Raw genomic sequence first — 16,462 nt, forward strand, 5'->3', positions numbered from 1 at the left:
ACAGGCGATTGGTTCCAGGACCCCACTGCAGATAACAAAATCCATGGATGCTCAAGTCCTTCATATAAAATAGTGTGATGTTTGCATATAACCTATGCATATCCTCTTGTATACTTCAAATTATCTGCAGGTTACTTATAATACTTAATAGAGTGTAAATGCTATGTAAATAGTTGTTATACTGCATTGTTTAGGGAATAATGACAAGAAAAAGTCTGTACATGTTCAGTAGAGGCACAACCATACACCTTTTCCCCAAATATTTTCCGTTCAAGGTTGGTTGAATCCATGGATGTGGAAGCCACAGATAGGAAGGGCTGACTGTACTTCTGTTTTAGTTTGGTACCTGGAGCATGACAGACGCCCAAGAGATATCACCTGAATAAATGAATAACTGAATAAATGACTGGTTATTAAGTTCTGTGTCTGACTCACCTGCTGGAACTGTGAAATGTTTCCTGGGAGAGGAGTGGAAGGCACTGAGATGAAAATGTGGGTGACAGATTCAGAGCAGGGAGACCACTGGGCTGCTCTTGGTGGTGGGGTGGGGGAGATACCCTCTGGAGGGAGTGTAGGACATTGACTTTTATTTATTTATTTACTTTTACTTTAAGTTCCGGGATACATGTGGAGAATGTGCGAGTTTGTTACATAGGTATACGTGTGCCATAGTGGTTCGCTGCACTTATCCACCCATTACCTAGGTTGTAAGCCCCACATGCATTAGCTATTTGTCCCGATGCTCTCCCTCCCCTCACCCCACCCCCCACAGGCCCCAGTGTGTGTTGTTCTCCTCCCTGTGTCCATGTGTTCTCATTGTTTAACTCCCACTTATGAGTGAGAACATGCGGTGTTTGGTTTTCTTTTCCTGTGTTAGTTTTCTGGAGGATGGCTTCCAGCTTCATCCAAGGACATCGACTTTTTGATGAATAGAAGCACACAATAAAAATATTCTCTAAGATATACTACAGACATGAAACATTCGGGGAAAAACCTGACTCTGGAATAATCAAAGAACTACAAATAAAATCAGCAATGAAAGCAAGGAAAAGAACTGCAAACAGAAGCCCCCTTATAAATCTAATAAATTAGGGGTGACTGAGTAATTGGGGGAAGTAATTTTCTACTGACTGAGAGAGCATAATTGGGATAGCCTTGTGGGGGGCCATTTGGCTATATCAAAATCATTAAAAACTTGTATAGTCTTTCACCCAGCAGTGCCATTCCTAGGAATTTATCCTACGAGAATAATTACAGATGTACTATCAGAGATGTTTATCTCCACGTATTTGTAATGCAGACATCGAAAATAAACCAAATATCTAGCAATAGGGGCTCAGCTTTAAAAATGGCACTCTTATCTATGGCAAATAAAAAATAATGTTGTAGAATAATAAAGACACAGGGAAGTGTTTACAGTGTGTTTTTCAGTTTAGAAACCAGCATATATGGTAAGTTCCCAATTATGTTGAAAATGTGTCTTTTCACACAAAAAGACTAGAAGGGTAATTAGCAACTTACAGCTTTTAGTGGACAATTTTTATTATCTTCTCTCTAAAAAAGAAAACTTTCAAAATTTTCTACCAGCCACATGTATTACGTTTATAAGAGAGGGGAAGCAAGTGTCAATTAAGAAAAAGAGAGAAGCTTTTGGAGAGCATTGTTTGAGCATCACTAGGTGGAAAACTAAATGGGCACATCATTTATCTTGCAAATTCCAGACAGGTAGTGTTTTCAGAAGGAAGAGTGGTCTTAGGTCCATTTGTGTGAGTATATTTATAGAAGTGAAAGCTTTGGGAGAAGGAAATAGATTGATTTTTTTTCCCCTTGAACTTTTGAAATTATTTTTTCCACTCCATTTGTAATTGAGCCCAGGGAGCTATTCTTATTTCTTCCTTTCTTGGGCACTGTGTTAGACCTAAAAATGTTAACTGGCTTAGGATGTGGGTTTTGCTAAAATGATTCCCCTTGAAGTCTTCACTGGGCTTTCTCATGCTTAAAAGTGGGGTCCCACAGAAGATCACTTTCTACCTAATGCACTTTGCTCCTGAATTCTTTGGCAATGTTGGGGTGGTCAGAAACCACTCCTGCCTTATGGTTCCGGACCCCATCAGCCACATGTGAGGGGCTCAGGAGTATGCACCTGTGTTGGCACCGTCTGTTGGAGAGGTTTATTTAGGGGCCAATCTGGCATCACCTTATCCTGTGGACGTAACATTAGTCTGCAGAAAAAGAGATCAGAGCTGGGTAGAATCTCTTTAAATATTAAAGATAGTGATGCCTTTTGCCACACATCTCCAAAGAGCTCTGAGCGTTTCAGACATTACCTCATCGTTAATTTTCACAGTGTTCTTGGGTGAGAAGCTGATGGCAAGTATTCCCCGGTCTCCGTGTGGGGCAGAACATAGCAAATTTTAGGTAGGTAGTAGGAGTTCTCCTGACTAGATATCAATTGGTAAAAGAAAATGGGGACATTTTTTGGGCATCTTCTTCACAGTTGTTCTGCATTACTCAGAAATGAAATTGCCTTCCTGCATTTTGCCCCCCTAACACTTATCGAGTGTCTACTGTGAGCAAGGCACAGTGCTGACTACTGCGGCTAGGAGCGAAATGTAAATGTCCTTAGTCCCACACTTAGGGCCTTTGGTGATCTGGCTTCTTCCACCTGCCACTTGTACCCCGATACCTCCGCCCTACTTCACATACCTTTTATGCCTCATCGTCTTCATCCTAAGCTGAACCTTTGGTCTTCAGGGTAGCCCAGTGCCATCTTCCTTCTGTGCACTTTATGCCCTTCCCCAGGTGCTGCCCCCATTGCCTTTCTCCCTACCCCTGCAGGTCTTACTTTCCTGTCCTTCATGCTCTGCTCACCTCCTGCACAAAGCCTTCTCTGATAGCTCACTCTACTTTATCCACAGCTGGAGGGGATCTCCTACCATCAAACTCCCAGGCATTCTACTAGCCTCTCTGCACTGGTCCTTACTCTTTTTTACTTGTATTTTAGTGATTTATGTGCACTCCTTGATGACTTTTCAAGCTTCTTGACTGAAGAGATGTGCAAGTGCTCAATGCATAAAGGAATGAAATGGGCATAATTTCAGGCTGGCAGTCACCAGTTTGTGCTTAGCCTTCTGAGGTACAGAGTCACTGATAGAACCCTACTTGGCCTCCCCTCTCCTTTGATCCTTCTTCACTAAGGCCCTTTGCTGCCTCCCAGTCGGTTCTGTCCTTACCTTGCATCAGTGCCCATACCATCTTTCAGTTCATAGCTGTGTATTAAACAGTACTCCTCTCTTATGGTATTTTGGGGAGACATAGGAAAAGAGAGACAATTGGAGCATGGTTTTTTTGTTTTGTTTTGTTTTGTTTTTGTTTTGTTTTTTTGCGACAGGGTCTTGCTGTGTCACCCAGACTGGAGTGCAGTGGCCTGATCTTGGCTTACTGCAACTGTCACTCCCCTGAGCTCAAGCGATCCTGCAACCTCAGCTTCCCAAGTAGCTGGGACCACAGGTGTGCACCATCAAGCCCAGCTGCTTTCTTGTATTTTTAGTAGAGACAGGGTCTCACCATGTTGGCCAGGCTGGTCTAGAACTCCTGACCTCTAGCGATCTGCCCACCTCAGCCTCCCAAAGTGCTGGGATTACAGACGTGAGCCACTGTGCCTAGCCTGAAGCAGTTTTAAGGTTACCCCTGGGCTGGCCATGATGGCTCACTCCTGTTATCGCAGCACTTTGGGAGGCTGAAGCAGGCAGATTGCTTGAGGTCAAGAGTTCAGGACCAACCTGGCCAACATGGTGAGACCCCATCTCTACTAAAAAGTTAAAAAAAAAAAAAAACAAACTTAGCCAGGTGTGGTGGCACACACCTGTAATCTCAGCTGCTTGGGAGGCTGAGGAACAAGAATTACTTGAACCCAGGAGGCAGAGGTAGAGGTTGCAATGAGACGAGATCGCGCCACCGCACTTCAACCTGGGTGACAGAGGGAGACTCTGTCTCAAAAAAAGAAGAAGAAAAAAAGAAGGTTACCCCTGTGCTTATTTCTTTTTCAACCTCTGTAATGCACACCACCCACACTGCATGGGATCCTAAAATTGCAAAGGGCTTTATCCAGAGTATTCTTTGTCCATGAGCTGGCACGGGGGCTGAGATCATCCTGTGCTCCACCTGTGGCAGGCTGTGTGAGCCTGGACAGGTTATTTAATCTTCCTGTGGCGTCATTTCCCCATCTGTTAAGGGGGGATAATGTGCTTGGGGGTGACCTACCTCCCTGGGTTGCTGTGAGGCTTAGTGAGCTAATGCCATTGCTATTAAATTTAACTGAACACGACTGGGCAGAACTAGCAGGAGACCAAGAATTATGTGGCACAGAATAAACTCTGCAACTATAAAATGGATGCATCCTGAGACCTTGCGTGTCATCTTCTGTGTTGCCCTTGGCACAGAGGAAGCCAGTTTGCCAATCAAGGACCTCTAGGGTTTCCTCTCTCAACTGGCTCAAGTGGTTGAGGTCTTGAGGATGAGAATGGCATCTGCAGGACTTCTGTGCCTGTCGTGCTGAAAGGAGAAGCCAGACTTGTTGAGAGGCATAGCCGCAGCTGCCCAGTATCCGCAGATGAGGAGGGTCATGGTCCTGTGAGGAGGGGGCCTGTGCCACAGAGATACCACCCAACTTTGCCCACATGGCCTGGCAGTCAGTTTTACTTGGGCTTATCGATGAGCTATGGGAAGGTCATTTGATATTCACATTCTTGTGGCCGCAATGTTGGGAATGTGGCCTTTTATCTTTAAAAATAGCTGTGTGCTGGGAGGCCCGGGAGCAGTGTCCTGGGATGGAGGGGAGGTACCAGCAGGGGGAAGAGGTGTGGATTTCTTTCCGTGGAAGAGTCCCTTCAGCTCTGCGCCACTGGTAAGTTGGTGTTTGCTCATTCTGTAATGTGTGCTGCTTTCTCTAGACTGTTCTTGGAAAGGGAATTGTTTTGGTTCTTTTCAATTGTGATATCTTCTCCATATCTTTAAAAAATCTATTTCCATGGTATATTTGTTCTTTAGCACTTACCCTTTATGAAACCTGTTTGAGTAAGATTCTTTCAGTCTTCATAATTGCAATTTATTTATTATGGGTTCTTCTCAAATTTAACCGGTAATTATTTCTCACATTTGTTTTGTGTTTTCAAAAGGCAGCATCCTTAACCATTATATATATAAATAGGATAATCATTAAATACTTTTGGAACTAACTTGCCAACAGGTTTTCAAAATTGGGGGATCATAGGATGTGAGACCCCAGACTAGAGACTTTCACATTGAATAAATCTCTGTTTCAGATGGGTGCAGTGATGTCCTGAGAGGGTAATGAGCGATCTTTGGTTACACAGCTAACTAGTGACCGAATCAGGACTTGGATCCAGGTCCCCTAACTTCCTTGTCCATGCCTCTCTGGTCAGCTCTGTAGAATTTAGCCTCTGAATTACAAGTGAGTGAGAAGAGGGGAAAAAAAATTACTACCTAATTTAACTTTTCCGTATGTCTTAATTTAATTAAAATGAATCTTCCAGTTTTAGAAATGCCTATGCCACAGCTGATCCCTTGACCTTGACTCGCTTGATTCCTTTGATGCTCTGCATTGAGGATTCTTCAAGTGTGGTCTCCACCTGTCGAGAGCTTGTGAGAAATGCGAACTCTTAGCCCCACTCCAGACCTAGAGAAACTCTGGGGGTGGGGCCCAGCAACCTGTGTTTTAACAAGTCCTCCAGGTGATCTGATAGGCAGTGAAGTTACAGAATCACTGCCTGCCATGGCTTAAGTCATCCTCTCCATGTGTTTGACACCCAGGGCAGTGACTCACTTTGTCTCTTTTGTGGATTCTGAGTTTTCTTTACTGAAGAGAGAGTTTCTCTTTTGCTGCTGCCAGCTTTGAATTATGATCCCTTTTCTCTACTCTGCTTCTCTGCATTACTACTATACACACACACCTAGCAGGATTGAAAGATAGGTGGGCCAAAAATGGAAGTAAATAGGCTGGGCGCGCAGTGGCTCACTCCTGTAGTCCCAGCACTTTGAGAGGCCGAGGCAGGTGGAACACCTGGGTTTGGGAGTTCGAGACCAACCTGACCAACATGGAGAAACCCCAACTCTACTAAAAATACAAAATTAGCCGGGCGTGGTGGCGTATGCCTGTAATCCCAGCTACTTGGGAGGCTGAGGCAGGAGAATCGCTTGAACACGGAAGGCAGATGTTGCGGTGAGCCGAGATCACGCCATTGCACTCCAGCCTGGGCAACAAGAGCAAAACATCATCTTAAAAAAAAAAAAAAGAAAGAAAATAAATAGGGAATTTCAACAAAAACAGGTTTACAGATAGAAAAAAATGTCTCAACCACTGAGGTATGTTTTCTGTGTTTAAAACTTGCTACTTCTCTAAGTACACTGATAAATTAGACTGTGTCTAACTGTAATTATACTGGGTTTTCTATCATTTATTTGTTATTTTATTCATTCATTCTGCAGATATTTTGTACCTTGTATTTGCATGGCACATGTTAAGTGCTGGGGGAGATGTATTCGAATTTATCAGGAGGTAGACAATATGTTCAAAAGTAACTGTAATCCAAGCTAGCCAGTGATAAATACAGGAGAATCATCTTTAGTAAAAGGGCTACGGAAGCCTAGAGATGGTAGAGAGCATGTGTGAGGGAGGGGGACATCAGGGAGGACTTCATGAAATCAGCAGCATTTAGACGAAGCTTAAAAGGAGGTGGAATTTGACATTGAGAGTTTGGGTGTGGGTAAATAACATTCTAGGCAAAGGTGCAAAAAGATCAAAGCATGGCGGGAGGCTCAGTGCAATTTGTTAGGATGGGGGTTATGTGAAGATGATTAGAAAGAAATGAGGCCATGTAAGTAGGTCAGTGTCAGAAGGAGAAGGATCTTCAAATACTCACTTAGGAGTTTGTTCTTTATCCTGAAGGCAATGGGGAGCCATTGAAGGGTTTTGAATAAGGGGGAGGTATGACCAAGCTGTGCTTTCAGTAAAGTTAATCTGCCATCAGCCTATGAAGTAGATTGAAGTGCGTGAGAGGGAGACTTTCGTTGTTTTTATTTTGTAACTGTTTTGCAGCAATTTGTGGATAGATTGAAAAATTGTCTTAATGTTTAATTGGGAGGTAATTGCCTTTCTTCTGGTGATCACTGGATTTTGAAATAAGCATCCAGGACATAGTTTATTGTCTGGGGAATGCAGCTGTAACATTAAAATGGGGAATCTGCAGGAAAATAAGAATTGCTTAACAGAATGGGTTTATAGGAAACTTCCAGAACTAACTTCTTCCTTCCTTCTTTTCTTATGAACATTTTCTTTTAAACAAAATGTATTCGTATTCATTTTATCCAGTAATGATCTGGTAATGCTAGATCACATAAAATCTACAAGTATTGAACACTTAAAGGCTATTGAACACCTAAAGGCTCTTTCTTGCCTTTTCCTACTCAGCCTCCAGAGCTGTTTTCCCTCTCACTCAAGAACTTACTTTGTTAAAGTGCCTAAATCAAACTCATTTTGCAAGGATGTGCCTTATTTCAGCGGTGGCTGTAATGGGAATAGTTGTAGGAAACTTGAATGTCATGAATTTTTAAATATGTTGTGACTTCTAGTATTTGTAGTATAGAGAAGGCTCTGTTACTGTTGATTTTTTCAGTAGGGCTGTCTTTATAGGGCCTTGGCTTTGGCTTATTCGCCCCATTGATTTTAGTCATTCAGCCAGTATTTAGTGAACATCTATTAGGCACTGAAAAATCATGGTGAATCAGACAACCACGGCCCTGCTCAATGTGGAACTTATATTCTAGCAGGGGATATATACAAGTAAATAGTCAAATATAGTCTGAGAGAGGGAAGATACTAGGTACTGTGAAAGCACTGACCCAGAGTAGAGGTCAGAGAAAACTTCACAAGTGGGGTATAAACTGAGACCTGAAAACTAACTGGGGGCTGGCACAGTGGCTCACTCCTGTAATCCCAGCAATTTGGGAGGCTGAGGTGGGTGGATCACCTGAGGTCAGGAGTTTGAGACCATCCTGGCCAACATGATGAAACCCCATCTCTACTGAAAATACAAAAGTTAGCCGGGCGTGGTGGCAGGCACCTGTAATCCCAGCTACTTGGGAGGCTGAGGCAGGAGCCTCGCTTGAACCTGGGAGGCAGAGGTTGTAATGATCCAAGATTGTGCCACTGCACTCCAGCCTGGGTGACAGAGCAAGACTCCATCTCAAAACAACAACAAAAAACAAAACAAAACAAAAAAACAAAACAATTGGGGTAGGTTAGTTAGCCTAGGCTTGCAGGGAGACAACTGGGGGGAAGTGGACTGCTAATGAGTATGAGGTTTCTTTTTGGAGTGATGAAAATGCTTCAAAATGGATTGTGGTGATGGTTGCACAGCTCCATAAATATACTAAAAACCATTGACTTGTGTACTTTAAATTGAATTGTGTATTTTAAATTGAATTGTATGCTATGTGAATCATATCTCAATAAACCTGTTTAAAAAGTCAGCTAGGGAAGCCAGCAGCAGGAAGGGTGTACCTGGCAATGAAACAGCACATGCAAAGGCTCCGTGCCATGAACAAAAAAGGAAGAGATTCACTAGGTCTGGAACCTCTTGGGAAGTGGAGAGCAGTAAGACAGAGGAAAGTGAAGAGGCTGGAGAGTCCCCTCTCTCCTGGGGCCTGCACAGGTAGGTCCTTGAAGTCCTGTAAATTATAACAGCAGCTACCACTTACGAAGGGCTTATCAAATGCCTGGTACTGTTCTAAGCTGTTTACATGCATTACCTCATTAATTCTCACAACAACCTTATGAGGCAGGTACTGTTGTTATTGCATCTTATAAGTGGGAAAACCAAAGCACAAAATTGTGAAGTAACCTGCCCATAGTCACAGATCTAGCAAGTGGCATGGCTGAGATATGAGCCTGTATTCGTCTGTTTTCACCCTGCTGATAAAGACATACCTGAGACTGGGAAGAAAAAGAAGTTTAATTGGACTTATAGTTCCACAGGCTGGGGAGGCCTCAGAATCATGGCAGGAGGCGAGAGGCAAGAGAAAATAAGGAGGATGCAGAAGCGGAAGCCCCCAGTAAACCCATCAGATCTCATGAGACTTATTCCCTATCATGAGCCTAGCATGGGAAAGACCAGCCCCCATGATTCAATTACCTCCCCCAGGTCCTTCCCAGAACATGTGGGAATTCTGGGAGATAAAATTCAAGTTGAGATTTGAGTGGGGACACAGCCAAACCATATCATTCTGCCCTTGGCCCCTCCAAATCTCATATCCTCACATTTCAAAACCATCATGCCTTCCCAACAGTTCCCCAAAGTCTTAATTCATTTCAACATTAACCCAAAGGTCCACAGTCCAAAGTCTCATCTGAGACAAGGCAAGTCCCTTCTGCCTATGAGCCTGTAAAATCAAAAGCAAGCTAGTTACTTCCTAGATACAATGGGGGTACACGTATTGGGTAAATACAGCCATTCCAAATGGGAGAAATTAGCTAAAACAAAGGGGTTACAGGTCCCATGCAAGTCTGAAATCCAGCGGAGCAGTCAAATTATAAAGCTCCAGAATGATCACCTTTGACTCCAGGTCTCACATGCAGGTCAAACTGATGCAAGAGGTGGGTTCCCATGGTCTTGGGCAGCTCCACCCCTGTGGCTTGTAGCCTCCCTCCTGGCTGCTTTCATGGGCTGGCATTGGGTGTCTGTGGCTTTTCCAGGCTCCTGGTGCAAACTGTTGGTGGATCTACCATTCTGGGGTCTGGAGGATGGTGGCCCTCTTCTCATAGCTCCAGTAGGCAGTGCCCCAGTAGGGACTCTGTGTGGAGGCTCCCACCCCACATTTTCCTTCCACACTGCCCTGGCAGAAGTTCACCATGAGGGCCCCACCCCTGCAGCAAACTTTTGCCTGGGCATCCAGGCATTTCCATACATCTTCTGAAATCTAGGTAAAGGTTCCCAAACCTCAATTCTTGACTTCTGTGCACCTGCAGTCTCAACACCATGTGGAAGCTGGCAAGGTTTGGGGTTTCCACCCTCTGAAGCCACAGCCCAAGCTGTACATTGGACCCTTCCAGCCATGGCTGGAGCAGCTGGGACACAGGACACCAAGTCCCTAGGCTGTACACAGCACATGGACCCTGTGCCCAACCCATGAAACCACTTTTTCCTCTTGAGCCTCTGTGCCTGTGATGGAAGGTGCTGCCATGAAGGTCTCTGACATGGCCTGGAGACATTTTTCCCGTTGTCTTGGGGATTAACATTAGGCTGGTTGCTACTTACACAGATTTCTGAAGTTGGCTTGAATTTCTTCCAGAAAATGGGTTTTTCTTTTCTATTGCATCATCAGGCTGCACATTTTCTGAACTTTTGTGCTCTGTTTCCCTTTTAAAATGGAATGCCTTTAACAGTACCCAAGTCACATTTTGAATGCTTTGCTGCTTAAAAATTTCTTCTGCCAGATACCCTAAATCATCCCTCTCAAGTTCAGAGTTCCACAAATCTCTAGGGCAGGGGCAAAATGCTGCCAGTCTCTTTGCTAAAACGTAACAAGAGTCACCTTTGTTCCAGTTCCCAATAAGTTCCTCATCTCCATCTGAGACCACCTCAGCCTGTACCTTATTGTTTATATTGCTATCAACATTTTTGTTAAAGCCATTCAACAAGTCTCTAGGAGGTTCCAGACTGTCCCACATTTTCCTGCCTTCTTCTGAGCCCTCCAAACTGTTTCAACCTCTGCCTGTTACCCAGTTCTAAAGTCGCTTCCACATTTTGGGGTATCTTTTCAGCAACACCCCACTCTACTGGTACCAATTTACTGTATTAGTCTGTTTTCATGCTGCTGATAAAGACATACCTGAGACTGGGAAGAAAAAGAGGTTTAATTGGACTTACAGTGCCACATGGCTAGTGAGGCCTCAGAATCACGGTAGGAGGCGAAAGGCACTTCTTACATCGTGGTGGCAAGAGCAAATGAGGAAGAAGCAAAAGTGGAAACCCCTGATAAACCCATCAGATCTTGTGAGACTTATTCACTATCATGAAAATAGCACAGGAAAGACTGGCCCCTATGATTCAATTACCTCTCCCTGGGTCCCTCCCAGAACATGTGGGAATTCTGGGAGATACAATTCAAGTTGAGATTTAAATGAGGACCCAGCCAAACCAAACCATATCAGAGCCCAAGAGATCTGGCTTTAGAATTCACATCATGGGCCCTAAAAAATGATCCTAAAAGTTATGGGGTGACATTATAGAGTTATATACAGGAAAGTGACAAGGTCAGACTTTCCTCTTTGAGAAAGGTTACTCTGTGGTGTGTGGAATAGACTGGAAGAAGAGCAAGACTGAAGGCAGGGAGACCAGGTGCTACAATGATCCACATAAGAAAGAGATCATGGTGAGGCATGGTGGCTCACGCCTATAATCTGAGCACTTTGGGAGGCTGAGGCAAGTGGATCACTCTAAGTCAGGAGTTTGAGACCAGTTTGGCCAACATGGTGAAACTCCATCTCCACTAAAAATATAAAAATGAATCGGGGGAGTGGCACACACCTGTAATCCAGCTACTCGGGTGGCTGAGGCACAAGAATCAGTTGAAACTGGGAGATGGAGGTTGCAGAGAGGTGAGATCGTGCCACTGCACTCCAGCCTAGGTGACAGAGTGAGACTGTCCAAAAAAAAAAAGAAAAAAAAAAAAAGGCATGCCGGCCTGAATGTGTGTGTGATGGTGGTGGGGATGGAAAGAAGTGGAAACTTGAGAGATGTTAAGGAGGTCACATTTACAGGAGCTGGAAAGTGGTTGGATATGGGGGAGGGTACACAGACTCTCAGGTGGGTGCCTGGATTCTGGGCTTGGGAAGTGGGGAGAGTAGGGTGTTTAATGGTGCTCATGATGTAGGTGCCACAGGTGTGACCCAGCGTGGGCTGGTCAGTGCCTGCACATGAGAGAATAGATTAGATCTCTGATCTGACCTCTCCACCAGTCAGAATCATGAATTTGGAGGTGGCAGGGGCCTTAGAATACTTCTAGATCTAGAGGTGGAAATGGAGGTATTAGAAGAAGAGACTTGCTGAGAGCCACACAGGGTGCAGTGCCAGGGCAAAATGAGGAGTGCACCTGCTGCTGCTCGAACTGGTGTGTGTTGGTCTGTCCTGTTGCCACTCCCTGGGGAACCTTTGCTTCAACCCATAAAGCTTTGATTCTCTTCTGAGAGATCATCTCTCTGATCCTTAAACGAGGTATCATTGCTGCACAAACAGTAACAATGGGAATTAAAGTAGAAACAAAAAGAATTGGCAGCCTAAACCTAGCATCCATCAGATCAAGCTTGTTGTTTTGTGTTCTTGCCTGTCTGTGCCCCGCATCACTTTTACAGTTGTACCCAGAGCATAAATATGGCTTTATGGCCTATGGTTTATACTCTACATTAAATCAAAGGCTTTTTCTGGAACGTTACATGGTTTCTGGTTCTCCTTTTTTGGAAATTCAAGGAAGAAGACATGCTGTAACTTACCTAAACATGCTTCTGTGGCCAGTTGTTCTGCTTTTCATTCCTAGAGCTCGTGTCTTGGGAAGCATCTTACTGCATAGTGTTTTCCTGTTTTCCTTAGGCAGAACTCCCAGCCCTGATCATCTCTATATACTTTTAAAGTGGGGTGACCCAAACTGGACACTTTTCTCTACTGAGGTTAGAGACAGAGGGCAGAGTGCTTAATTAGGGCTGAATTTCTGAGTTCCTGGGTCCTGCGGTTTTCGGCGATCTCTGAATCGAGTCGGCATTCATTCACAGCTGTTGGTGCCGCTCCTACTGGCTGCCACCTCCTAACAGCTGACCGGGCTCCCTGAATTGTTTGCTGTAAACTGGGCAGCTCTACAGGAGGGAGAAGAGGTTTCCGGGTAGAATGCTTAATTAGGGCTTAATTAAGACAGCCAGAGTGGCTCGTTGGCCTGAACCCTTGCATAGGGTCCTGATTGGCAGGCGGCACCTGGCGTTCTTGGCCGCCTGACAGCAATCAGCCGTTCCTGAGCCCCGTGCAGAGATGAGCAAGACACACACTGCCCTGCTGTTGGCAGGAGCTCTTCCTAGACTCCCTATAGCATTTTAGACAGCCCATTCTTATGGGGCTCACTCTCTGCCTTATATTGGTTAGGAGTTTTCTAGGTGGCTTGTCTTCTCTATAACACGATGAACACCCCAAGGGCAAGGGCTGTGTCTGCTTAATCTCGATCTCCTCTACCACACCCAGCACAGATCCCAGTGGAAAGAGGATCTAATGGAACGAATTGCATTTACTTTTGGACCAAATCCCTTGATTTGAGATGGCTGCAGACCTGTAAAGTGGAGTCTAGAGTCCAGGGACTGGAATTGAAAAATGCAGAGTCTAGGGGCCTGCAAACCCATGGCCAGCAGTAGGTCTATGAAAAGGGTGAGGACTTTCAGGGAAGGAACCTCAAAGTCAAGACAGTCTTGATGTCGTAGTAATGGGCAAGAGTTCTGCGAGGCATGTCTTGGGCCCAGCCCTGCAAGCCATTCTTGGTTGCTTGTGCTGTGGTGGTGGTGGTTACTGTTTATTAGTGTGATAGGTTTATAATCCTGCCTTCCTTCCCCAGGCACAGAAATGTGGAGTCAAATCTCAGCCCACCAGTGTGGCAAGCAGCTTCATATGGGCTAGAACTCTGGGAGTCCTTAGTCTGAATTTCCCAAGTACTGTAGTTGCTGTGGGTTTTGTTTTTGGTGTGTGTGGTATCAAACATGCCCAGAGGCTGTTAAAAATTAGTTGGTGTGTAATGACATTAGATGAATCATTTGATAGTATTAAAAAAACAAATCTAGACTTTGAATTCACATTCTACAATTTTGTTGAATTATGCCCAGATGGTTGTCGAGAGAATTTTAACAGATTCAGGGCATTTGTAATAATGAAAAAGCCTATGGAGAGGAAAAGAACTATGGCAAAGGAACACTAAAGACCACCAGATTTTATAACCTCTGAGCTGGAAAGGCCCTAGGAGGCTTCTAGCCCGGCTCCCAGCTACTTTGTGCGGCTGTACAGTAACAGGAGGCATCGAGGAGAATGTGTTATCTGAAGGTCCTAATTGCCAAGTCTGTGGACCCTTTTCTGATGGATCTTTTGGTGTCTTGGCTGTATTTGACATGCTTGGTTATGTACTTTTTTGTGGTAAAATACATATAACATTAAATTTACCAATTTAAAACCATGTGAAAGGGTACAGATCAGCAGCATAAAGTACATTCACAATGTTATACAACTATTACCACTACCTGGTTCTGAAATTTTTCATCACCCCAAAAAGTAGTCCCAAATCCATTCATCAGTTATTCTCCATTTCCTTCTCCTCCAATCCCTGGCAACCACGAATCTGCTTTCTGTCTTTATACAGACTTGTCTATTCTTGATATTTCATCTAAATGGAATCATATAACATGTGACCTTTTGTGTCTGGCTTCTGTCACTCAACATAGATGTTTTTGAGGTTCGTCTATGTCGTAGCATGTATCAGTATTTCATTGCACTTTATGGCTGCGTAAATTCCATACAATACAATAACATTCAATTGTATGGATATATCACAAGGAGTTTATCCATTCATCTGTTGATGGATGTTTGGTTTGTTTCCACCTTTTGGCTATTGTGAATAGTGCTGCTATGAACATTAGTGTACAAGTTTTTGTTTGAGCATCTGTTTTCAATTCTTTTGGGTAGATACCAAGAAGTGGAATTGCTAGGTCAAGGTTATTCTATGTGTAACTTATTGAGGCGCCACCAAACTGCCTACGTAGTCTTCTGAACCTTTTTTCTCCCCAGGCTTCTTTGATTTTTATCAGGCCTCTGTAATCATTCATTCTCAGTTTCCTTCCATGACTTCCTTGGTTCTGCAGCCCCTAAAATAATGGTGTCACCGTCATTCCTTCCTCAGCTCTGCTCATCCTACCCTAATGGTTCTCAACGCTAGCTGTACATTACGATTACCAAGGGCTCCTGTAACAAACCCTGCCCAGGCCCCACCCCAGTTGAGCTGAATCAGCATCTGGGGGTAGGTGGGTGGAACCTGGGCATTGGTCTTATGTAAAAGGCCCCAGTTTTGATATGCAGCATCTCTTAGGATAATTATTCATTCTCATGGTTACAACCTGATGACTGTCAGATTATTATTTTTAGCTCAAACTATCTACTGGACATGATTGTCCTTCAGTACTGCAAATTCAGCATTTCCCAACCAAACTCTTCATCTTACTCCTCAAACCCACACTTCTCCTAGTGTTTTCTTTCCTGGTGAAAGGGACCACCATCCCCAGTCATCCAAACCAGAAACCTGAGAGTTGTCCATGCCTTTTCTCTCTCCCATATTCCAATTTCCAGTTGGTTGGTTGGTTGATTCATTCATTCAGTAACTCATTACCCGGTGGTTAGGACTGAGGGCAATTGGAGAGAAATGCAGTTTAGGAATTGAGTTAGGAAGACAAAAAAGACAGATGAAATAGTTAAGCTTCAAGAGGATAGCCTTCTGAAATGAAGAATAACATCATAGCTGCTGTCATTGAGGACTTCCTTTGTGCCGTGCATTCTGGTAGAGCTTCACATATATTATCTAATTTACTGTGGGGCAGGTGAAGTCAGCCCCATTTCACAGATGACAGTACAGGCTCAGGGAGGCTAAGGTAACTTGTCCAAGGATGCAAGGTTAGCATAAGGTTAGTGAGAGTCAGGGTTGGAACCAGGGCATGACAAGGCCTGTGCTGCTGACATGAAAGGTCACTGGGGAAGAACTGTGAATCCAGTAGTGCACTGTGAAAGCTTCGAAGGAGGAATACCATGATGTGACCACCAAACAAGATCATCTGCCGTGAGAGTGCTTTGAAAACTATAGCTAATGGTTCAAAAACTTTGCAGCCTTTGCTCATGTTGCTAGCAGATCACTTCCTTTCTTTTGCTTTGAATTCTGGTTAGGTGTGTGTGTCTGACTTCCCCGGTGAACTGCAGACTCCTCGAGGGTGAGAATTGTGCCTGCTTATCTCAGTGTCCCCCACAGCCCCTGTACTTGGCACATTGTTGATGATCATTGAGTGTTTCTTGAATCTGTGGATATTAGCATTGATTCAGAGAGGAAGAAATGGAAACAGGACCCATGGTGACATTTGTCCAGATGTATCATGGCTAAGCCCTTGGCTAGAGATTTGACTCAGAGAATTGGAAAGAAAGGGCAGAACCCTAGAGCTCCCTGGAGATATGTGCGGGTGATCTCAGAGTGAATAAAATTCCGCCTACCCCTGACCTCCAGCTTCAAGGCATTGATGCTAATTCTATCTCTTTTCCCCTCTAGTGCTTACCACTTTCTTTTTTTTTTTTTTTTTTGAGACGGAGTCTCACGCTGTTGCCCAGGCTGG

The 16,462-nt window shown here is 44.2% G+C and overlaps 1 protein-coding gene across 4 annotated transcripts in view; it reads left to right on the forward strand.

Moving 5' to 3' along the window:
- LOC105477167 (FERM and PDZ domain containing 1) overlaps positions 1 to 16,462 on the forward strand; it is a 144,649-nt gene that overhangs the window by 58,772 nt on the left and 69,415 nt on the right. The window contains exon 1 of one of the 4 annotated variants that reach the window (XM_011733544.3): positions 4,323 to 4,906. The exons of the other annotated variants lie outside the window; for them this stretch is intronic. The gene's annotated coding sequence lies outside the window, so the exon portion shown is untranslated. Of the gene's footprint in view, positions 1 to 4,322; positions 4,907 to 16,462 lie in introns of those variants that run through there. 4 annotated transcript variants of the gene reach the window in all.

Source organism: Macaca nemestrina, chromosome 14 (genome assembly GCF_043159975.1).
Source record: "Macaca nemestrina isolate mMacNem1 chromosome 14, mMacNem.hap1, whole genome shotgun sequence".
In the NCBI taxonomy this organism is placed as follows: domain Eukaryota; kingdom Metazoa; phylum Chordata; class Mammalia; order Primates; family Cercopithecidae; genus Macaca; species Macaca nemestrina.